The 7,779-nt window shown below is 45.5% G+C and overlaps 1 long non-coding RNA gene across 1 annotated transcript; it reads right to left on the bottom strand.

The window, feature by feature from the left end:
- Positions 1-737: 737 nt before the first annotated feature.
- LOC142158648 (uncharacterized) lies at positions 738-3,302 on the bottom strand. Its single transcript, XR_012692837.1, has 2 exons — positions 2,614-3,302; positions 738-2,288 (listed from the first exon to the last, which is right to left on the bottom strand). It is a non-coding gene; the product is annotated as an uncharacterized LOC142158648 (long non-coding RNA).
- Positions 3,303-7,779: the final 4,477 nt, after the last annotated feature.

Below are 7,779 nucleotides of genomic sequence, written 5' to 3'. Positions count from 1 at the left end.
GCTACACTGGGAGCTATAACTGGCAGTGAGGCTCTTTCCTCACTGCCTTAAGTAGTGAGAGGAACCAATCAGGGCAGTGTGCAGCGAGACTCCTCCCATACAATCAGCCAATCCATATTAAACAGGCTAACTAGCCTGAATAAACAGTGGTAGCTCTTGGACATAAGTGTCCATGAATATTCCTATCCTGCCTCCCACAATTGCTACTAACAGTAGCCTAAGTATAATTTTGTTAAATTTCATCTGTGCGCATGCGCCCGGCTGTAGGACAGCTGGCCGGGTGCTGTGGCAGTAGAGGCAGAGCGTCCCGGTTGTTGCCCAGACAACCAGGACGTGGAGGGCGGAAGTGACGTCCCGGTCGTCAACGAGACGGCCGGGATGTCTGCATGACCCTGAAGTGAGCCGCGGCGGCCCGTCGGGAGCTGCGGCTCGTAACCGCAATGTGTTGACTATGGAGAAAATAATGTCATGCATGGCTGCTTTTTCAAATACGACACCACTAAATAGTTAGTGGTCAAAGACTGAAATTTAGAGATAGACATAGGATGACACTTTGGCTAGATTTAAACATACCGTTTGACACATAAATGTCATGTAAGACACATTGCAAAAAATAAATTAAGGAATGTAGACTCAGTGTTCTGAGATAACAATGTCCTTAGACTTCTTAAAAAGTCTAGATTTATTACATTCATTATAAAATATGCAATCAGAAAATTACAGCCACATAGTTTCGGTAGTGTTAACAAATTTATTTTACAAAAATCTAATTTTTTTTTTTAGAATATATATTAAATGAAATGTAAATAAAAAACATAAGAAAAAATAAACATAACTCATTTTTTTTTGGGCTTCTTATATGGCCGGCTCTGACTTCAGGTTACCCGTGATGTGGAGGAGTCAGAGGAAGCATCTAAACTCACAAGGGGAACAGAATGTGTGCGACGCTGTGAAGGTGCATGGTCGTGGAAGGGGGCAGGACAAGCGTGGTGGCAGGGGCCTGGACAAGGGGGGTGGAAGGGGGCAGGGCAATGGTGGTGGCAGAGGCCTGGACAAGGGGGGTGGAAGGGGGCAGGACAAGGGTGGTGGCAGGGGCCTGGACAAGGGTGGTGGCAGGGGCCTGGACAAGGGTGGTGGCAGGGGCCTGGACAAGGGTGGTGGCAGGGGCCTGGACAAAGGGGGTGGAAGGGGGCAGGACAAGGGTAGTGGCAGGGGCCTGGACAAGGGGGGTGGCAAGAGCATGTGCAAGGGGCATAGAATAAAGATGGTCTAGGGTCGGGGCAAGAAGGGAGGAGGGAACAGACGGGCCAGGGAGGGAGGAGGCAACAGACGGGCCAGGGAGGGAGGAGGGAACAGACGACTGGTGTCGGGGACTGGGGAATGAATACTCTGAAATGGGTGAAGGTAATGTGCCGGGGTGAGTTGGGAGTGGGCATGCAAGAGATCACCCAGGAGTGTTGCTATAGTAGACATGGGGGAATTTAGAGTAGCCATTTGGGTGGTGAATGTGCTCATGAAAGTGGTGAGTTGGTGCTCCATGCAGGGGAGAGTGCTTGCTATTTGTGCAACGTGAGTGTTCAGTGATACAGTGGCGTCTTCAAATCTTTGAGATGCGAGTGAGAGTGCCTGCACCCTCGCAAGTTCAGCCTGCTCCCTCTGAGGCTCCTCCACATCATGGGCAACTTCCTCCTCTGCCTCAGGAGCAGCCTGGTGTTCACGTTCTGTAGAGAAAAAGAATATATTAAATCCAAACAGTAACGCTAAAGGTTTACTTTGTAAACATTTGTACCCACGTGTGATGTTGCATTGGTAAAGTGTAAGCTTCCATGCACTTTGCAAACAAACAGGCCTTGAAAGTCCTGAAAAGCAGGCATTGGCACGTATGTTGGTACCTTTTCCAAATGGGCCAACATAGTAATACAATTTCTCTTCAGTGTGTACATTTCAAATCCTACTATGTGATAGGCAAACATATTTTGACATTAAAGTTTGACAGAAGACACATCCTGAGAGTCGTCACATGTGCAGATTCCGAACAGAAACGTTAACAGACATTAAATAATGAAACTCATCATGTACCAAGGGGAGAGTGCTGTCCTACTTGGGGTGGGTTAGATCCAGTATCTATATCGCCCACCCCAACAATTTCGCACAATGTATTGGCAACGCTTGCACGCTCCTCCAACAGTGTTAATCCAGCATCCAGGGGAGGGCCCCCGCCAGTTCCTCTGGCATGGTTATGGGCTTTTCAGATTTTAGCCTTAAACTGCTGTTTATAGTCTGACCATCTGGGCAAATGATAAAGAATATGGCGTTAAATGGCAGATTAGTATAAAAATTCTGAATTCATAGCGTTGTTTTGCTATTTACACACTAAATAACATAACCAATACACAGTTAAATGTGTGTGCCTTTTCAAGCGTGGATAATGTAGAAAACTGAACATGTTTATTTGTCAAAGTACCATGGGGATTTCGTTGTCTAATTAAGCCCTTGCTAGTGATATGACTTACACATACACAAGGAAATGTTAAGCTCACAGGCGTCTAACTAGTAATATGTTTACAGTCATCCAATCCAAAAAGTGATTTAGAACAAACATTTGATTCGTACCGTCTCTGAACTTCTCCAATTTTACGGTTCAATGTAGATTTTTCATTAACCTTTGCTGTTATTTGTGCCCATTTCTGGGCTCGCTCATATCCTGTTATTGATTGTTGGCCAGAATGGAATTGAGCAATCACCTCTTCCACAAGAACTTCCAACTCCACGTTAGAGAAAATTATGTCGTCGCTGTGTGGACACCCCTGCCAAGCACTCGGTGCTGGGTCCAGCTGCCTCCAACATTTAGCTATATAAAACGAGGGTGTTTATTAGCAATGCAAACAGTCAGGTGCAATGAAACATTGGAGCCCAACCCACACCCTTAAAGATTGCATTTGTCAGACTCCAACCTATTTATCTAGCACATGCACCTTAATCTAGAAAGCCTTGTTGTTTCTATATATATACCCAACAGTCACTTCACAAACTATATAGAAATGAGTTGCCTAAAATAACTAATTCATCATTCTGCTAATTACTACCACTCTCCACTTTGGAATTTATTACATTGTTAATCATGTTGGCATCACAGTTAACTCACCTATCTCCCATTCCAAATCCTGAGCAGGAACAAAACAATGTGATTGGAAATGTAAGGTGAATAAAAAAGAAAGCCATCCACAGAATTAAGAGTATAGACTATATAGTTTAATTTATTTGGATTCATCCAAATAAGTGCATAGATACATTTGCTAAAATCAACCTAATAGTGTGTTTTGTATGGGGAAACCCATTAGCAGGGTCTAGCAGTAAATTGTATACTTTGCCTGAACATTTTGAGTGAAAGGCCGCTCTTTGAATGTTGTAAGCAAAGTAACATTGATTTTGCCCTAACAAGGTTGTTCCCTAATCAGAAGCATATCACATCAAATAGTACTTACTGTATTACTGACAGACAAAACAAGTGAAATAGTCCAACAAATCATGAAAATATCAACAAATACACTCATGAAAAGCCTGCCCTGCTAAATAGCACATGAGCAGGAATGAACTAAGAGTCCAGGTGTGTTTAAATGCATGATTTGATAAATAGGCCTGGTGTACACTGTCTTCCTAATTGCTGAGCACAGAGTACTCGTCTCACCTGCAACGGGTGCTATGTTTTTGAATGGAGAGGCAACCACAGGCATCTGAAAGATCCACGTGAGCGCGGATTCTAAACATAGTGAGGATGACGAGATGTCTCTGCAGGAGCGGATTCGTCTTTTGGAAGAAGTAATTGTAAAACTACGTCGCCAGATTACCATGAAGAAGAAAAGGCGCAACTCCGCTTATAGTTCAGATCGTGCTGGATACAATAGAGAAATAGTGGCAATGGAGTCAGCCCTGGGAGAAGAAATTAGTAAAATGAACATTTTAAAGGAACGGCAAGCTCAGAAGAGCAAACTAAGCAGTGACTGGCAGAATTTGTGCCAATGCCTGGTAGTGTTTCTGGGTCTGCAAATGTGTCACCACCTACAAATGTGCTATTATCTAAGAATGTGCAGCTATCTGAAAGTATGCCGTTGTCTGCAAACATGCCTGGCCCTAGTGCTGATAGCAATCCGCTCATACCTTTATATGACAACCCATTATATGATACCATCATGTCCCTGGAAGAGGAACCACCAGTGATGGGGTCACGGATGGCCGGTGCAGAGGTGTGGGGGGGGTTGCAGGCTTGGCGGCAGATAATGCAGCGGGGTCGGCGTCCTATTCCCCAGCTTTGATTGCGGATATGCAGCCGGTGTTGTGTGATACCCTGAGGGTGGAAATCGCAGTCACAGCACTTCCGGGTGCCTCGGTCAGTGGGGAGAGCGGCTCTGTTCAGCCTACTCCTGGGTGTAAAGCAATGGCTGATGTCAGCAGAGGTAACCCTGTGTTGCAATGTAATGTTGTTCTTTCAGATTCTGTACCTAATGCTGTTGTCCTGGTCAGTGGGAGGACCAAGCCCGATCAGCAGTCTGTCTCTGGGCTGTTGCAAGGTGATGTACTTGTTTCAGATTCTGTGCCTACAAATGTGCCTGTGAGTATGTCAGTGTCTAATGCTGTTCTATCTGTCTCTGGGGATAGAGTGGAGAATGTCATTAATAACTCTACAGCTGTAAAAGCTAGCCCCATGTTGCAAGGTGATATACTTGTTTCAGATTCTGTGCCTGCAAATGTGCCTGTGAATAGGTCAGTGTCTAATGTTGTTCTCATGGTTAGGGAGGAGTGTAAGTCTGATAAACTGTCTGTCTCTGGGGATCAAGTGGAGAATGTCATTAGTGACTCTGCAGCTGTAAAAGTTAACCCCATGTTGCAGAGTGATGTGCATGTCCTTGCTCCTATACCTGTGGATATTACTCCCAAAAACAAACCAGGTCTGGATAGAAGTACTTTATCATCAGTACAAATTACAGCGGTTGAATCAATATATGGCCCTCTAAAAGTAGCAGAGGGCACTAGAGCAGCATTAAAAGCTGTAGAAGCTGCAGCAGTTACAATGCCAGGGATGTTTTCCCAGTCCAATGGGGCTGGCAGTTCAAAGTCAGTCAGTGGAGAGGTGGGACAGAATGGTACTCTACTTAAGCCTGCTGCTCAGTGTTCAGAACAGGTCCCTATGACATCTACAGCAGGGGTAAGTGGTGCAGCGGTAGTGGCTCCTGTGTCAGGTAGCATATCTTATGCAAAAATAGTATCTGGGGGCAAAAATAATAAAGTAAGCACACCACAACTTTTAGCTCAGCCTCAACCGTCAGTAACTGCGCAACCCTTAAAGCGTAGGAATGTAGTGCAAATGAAATACATTGGTAAAGAATCTCCCCCAAGTCGCACAGATTTCTTAAGTCTGCTATTCTCGCATTTTGGTTTCAAAGCAATAGACATATTTGCATGTATCCACCCTGTAAATACCCCAGAGTATGATATAAGTTTTATGTCATATCAGGGGCTTCAGAGCTTCTGGACAAAATGGGCCGAGTTAAAGGCTGTCTCCCCATGGTTATACTTTAAAGCCAACCCAGTAACCCGGCAAGAGAGGGCTAAGATCACAATATTGGTTCGCAATGAGTCTATTCCAGTGGCAGATCTGACATATTGTCTGCATCTTTATGCAGATATGATATCTCCTTTAGAGAAGGTTCCAGACCCCAGCTGCCATGTCTGGGGTGGCGGGTGGTCAGCCGTGGTCCATCTGCAATGCACGGAGGCTGGCCCAAGGCACATTCCATCTGCGGCCTTTATAGGTCATGATCGCATTCAATGCTTTTACCCCGGCCAGCCGAGGATGTGCCATCGCTACGATGACTTCCGTCACCTCAGCATGAACTGCCCCACCATAAAGTGTGGGCGCTGCGGGGGGCTGGGACACGAGGCCAAGTCCTGTACGATCATACGGTGTAACCTGTGTAGATTGGAGGGCCATCTATTCAGTCGGTGCCCCCAGGCCTTTCACAACAGTTCTGAAATATCAGATAGGGAACTTGTTCAGTTGGCAGATCAGATGGAAGCAGAGAATAGTGTACCAATAGCCGCTCCCCCTCTTCCCTCAGTATCTGGTCCTGCCTTGGAATTGGCTCAGCCAGACCTCACAGCAGCTATTCCATTAGGTCAGGCAAGTGAGAAAAATTTTGAATTTCAGAAGAGAAAGCATAAGAAGGGTGGCACGAGGAAAGAGAAAAACGATGAGCTACTGTTGGTTAATCGCTTCTTGGGATTTTCAAGCGATGAGGAGATGGCAAGGGGATGTTGTAAGGAATGATGTGGGCAACTTGGTCTTTAGGCCTAGGAGTGAGAGGAGCAGAAAAAGATCAAAAATGTTAGTTCCCTGTGACCCACAAATAACATACAAGAAGCCTAAGGATAAGAAGGTTAAGAAGAGTAAGGAGTCATCGGAGGTAGTTTCAGGGAAAGACTTTCTTATAGTCCCGCAGGATTCTGGTTCTAGCTCCTTATATATAGAAGAGTTGTCCCCGCTCCTCCCTGTAACCTCTTCCCCTCTTGTATCTTCGAGTCTTCCTTCCCCCTCTGTTCCCTCTTCCCGAAGTCTTACTACCTCTTTGGATGCATCTGTTTCCACTCTTGACCCACCTCTAATCCTTCCCCCGTCAGTACCGGATCCAACCTCTGGTACTCCAGTCCTAGGGCCTCTTGCTTCTTCAGGTCAGGTCCCATTTTGTACATCAGTTGGTGATTTAAGTTCTCCCCCTGGGGGTAAGAAAGTTATAGATTCATCTGGTTTATATTTGTATTAACCTTTCTTTCAAGGGGAAGGTAGAATCTTCCCCAGCATCAGAGGCGGCTAGCCTTGTTGGTGAGGAAGTTCTCCTTTTAGATGAGGAGTCCATCCCAGTTGGGGTCAGTGTAAAAAGGTGGGGTTCATCTGATGAGGACTCCACCAGGCAAGTGAAGAAGTAATCAGGGTCCTACTTGTATAACTCTGAAGGATGGCTTCCCAGCCCATAAGATTTGCCACCATTAATGTGGCATCCATTTTGTCCGAACGTGCTCGTTACATGGCCTTTAATTTTTTCAGCACGGTTGAGGCTGATTTTTTATTTTTGCAAGAGACCAGAATAGGTCGATTAGCTGACCTACATAAAGTTAAAAGGGAGTGGAGGCGTGGGCCTTCATACTGGTCTCTTGCGGCCGAGCCGTACGGTGGGGTGGCGGTCCTTTTTACTGACATGATAACTGTCCAACGAGTTATAGAGCTCCTAGTAGGAGATTGATCAACATCTATGGTCCACAAACCAACTGGGAAAGGAAGTTTTTTTTCAAGGAGATAAAGTCATATCTTTTTTCAGCCCGGCAGATAGTCTTTGGTGGTGATTTTAACACCATTATTAGGACCAAAGTCAGGGAAAGTTCAAGGGCTTCTCTGGGCTATGACTCCATTTTTCTAGTTAGTATGGTAAGACAGGCGGGTCTGGTGGATGTGCATGTTCGCCATTTTCCAGACCTCACGGGTTTCACTTATTATAGAGGTAGCTGGAGGTATAGAATAGATAGGTTTTTTGTTAAAGAGAGCTCGAAAACTTTAGCTCCTAAGCTACAGCCAGTAGAGTTCTCTGACCACATTTACCTCAGTGTACCCTTGAATGCCTCAGAGACTCTTCAGAAAGGTAGGGGCCTTTGGTGCCTGAACTCTAAGCTCCTAGAGGAAGAGGAGATAAGACAGTCCTTTAGAGACTTCGTTGAATCCCAAGAGACACT

This window comes from Mixophyes fleayi, chromosome 5, assembly GCF_038048845.1.
Source record: "Mixophyes fleayi isolate aMixFle1 chromosome 5, aMixFle1.hap1, whole genome shotgun sequence".
Taxonomy (NCBI): domain Eukaryota; kingdom Metazoa; phylum Chordata; class Amphibia; order Anura; family Limnodynastidae; genus Mixophyes; species Mixophyes fleayi.
This window is presented reverse-complemented; position numbering and strand designations above follow the sequence as displayed.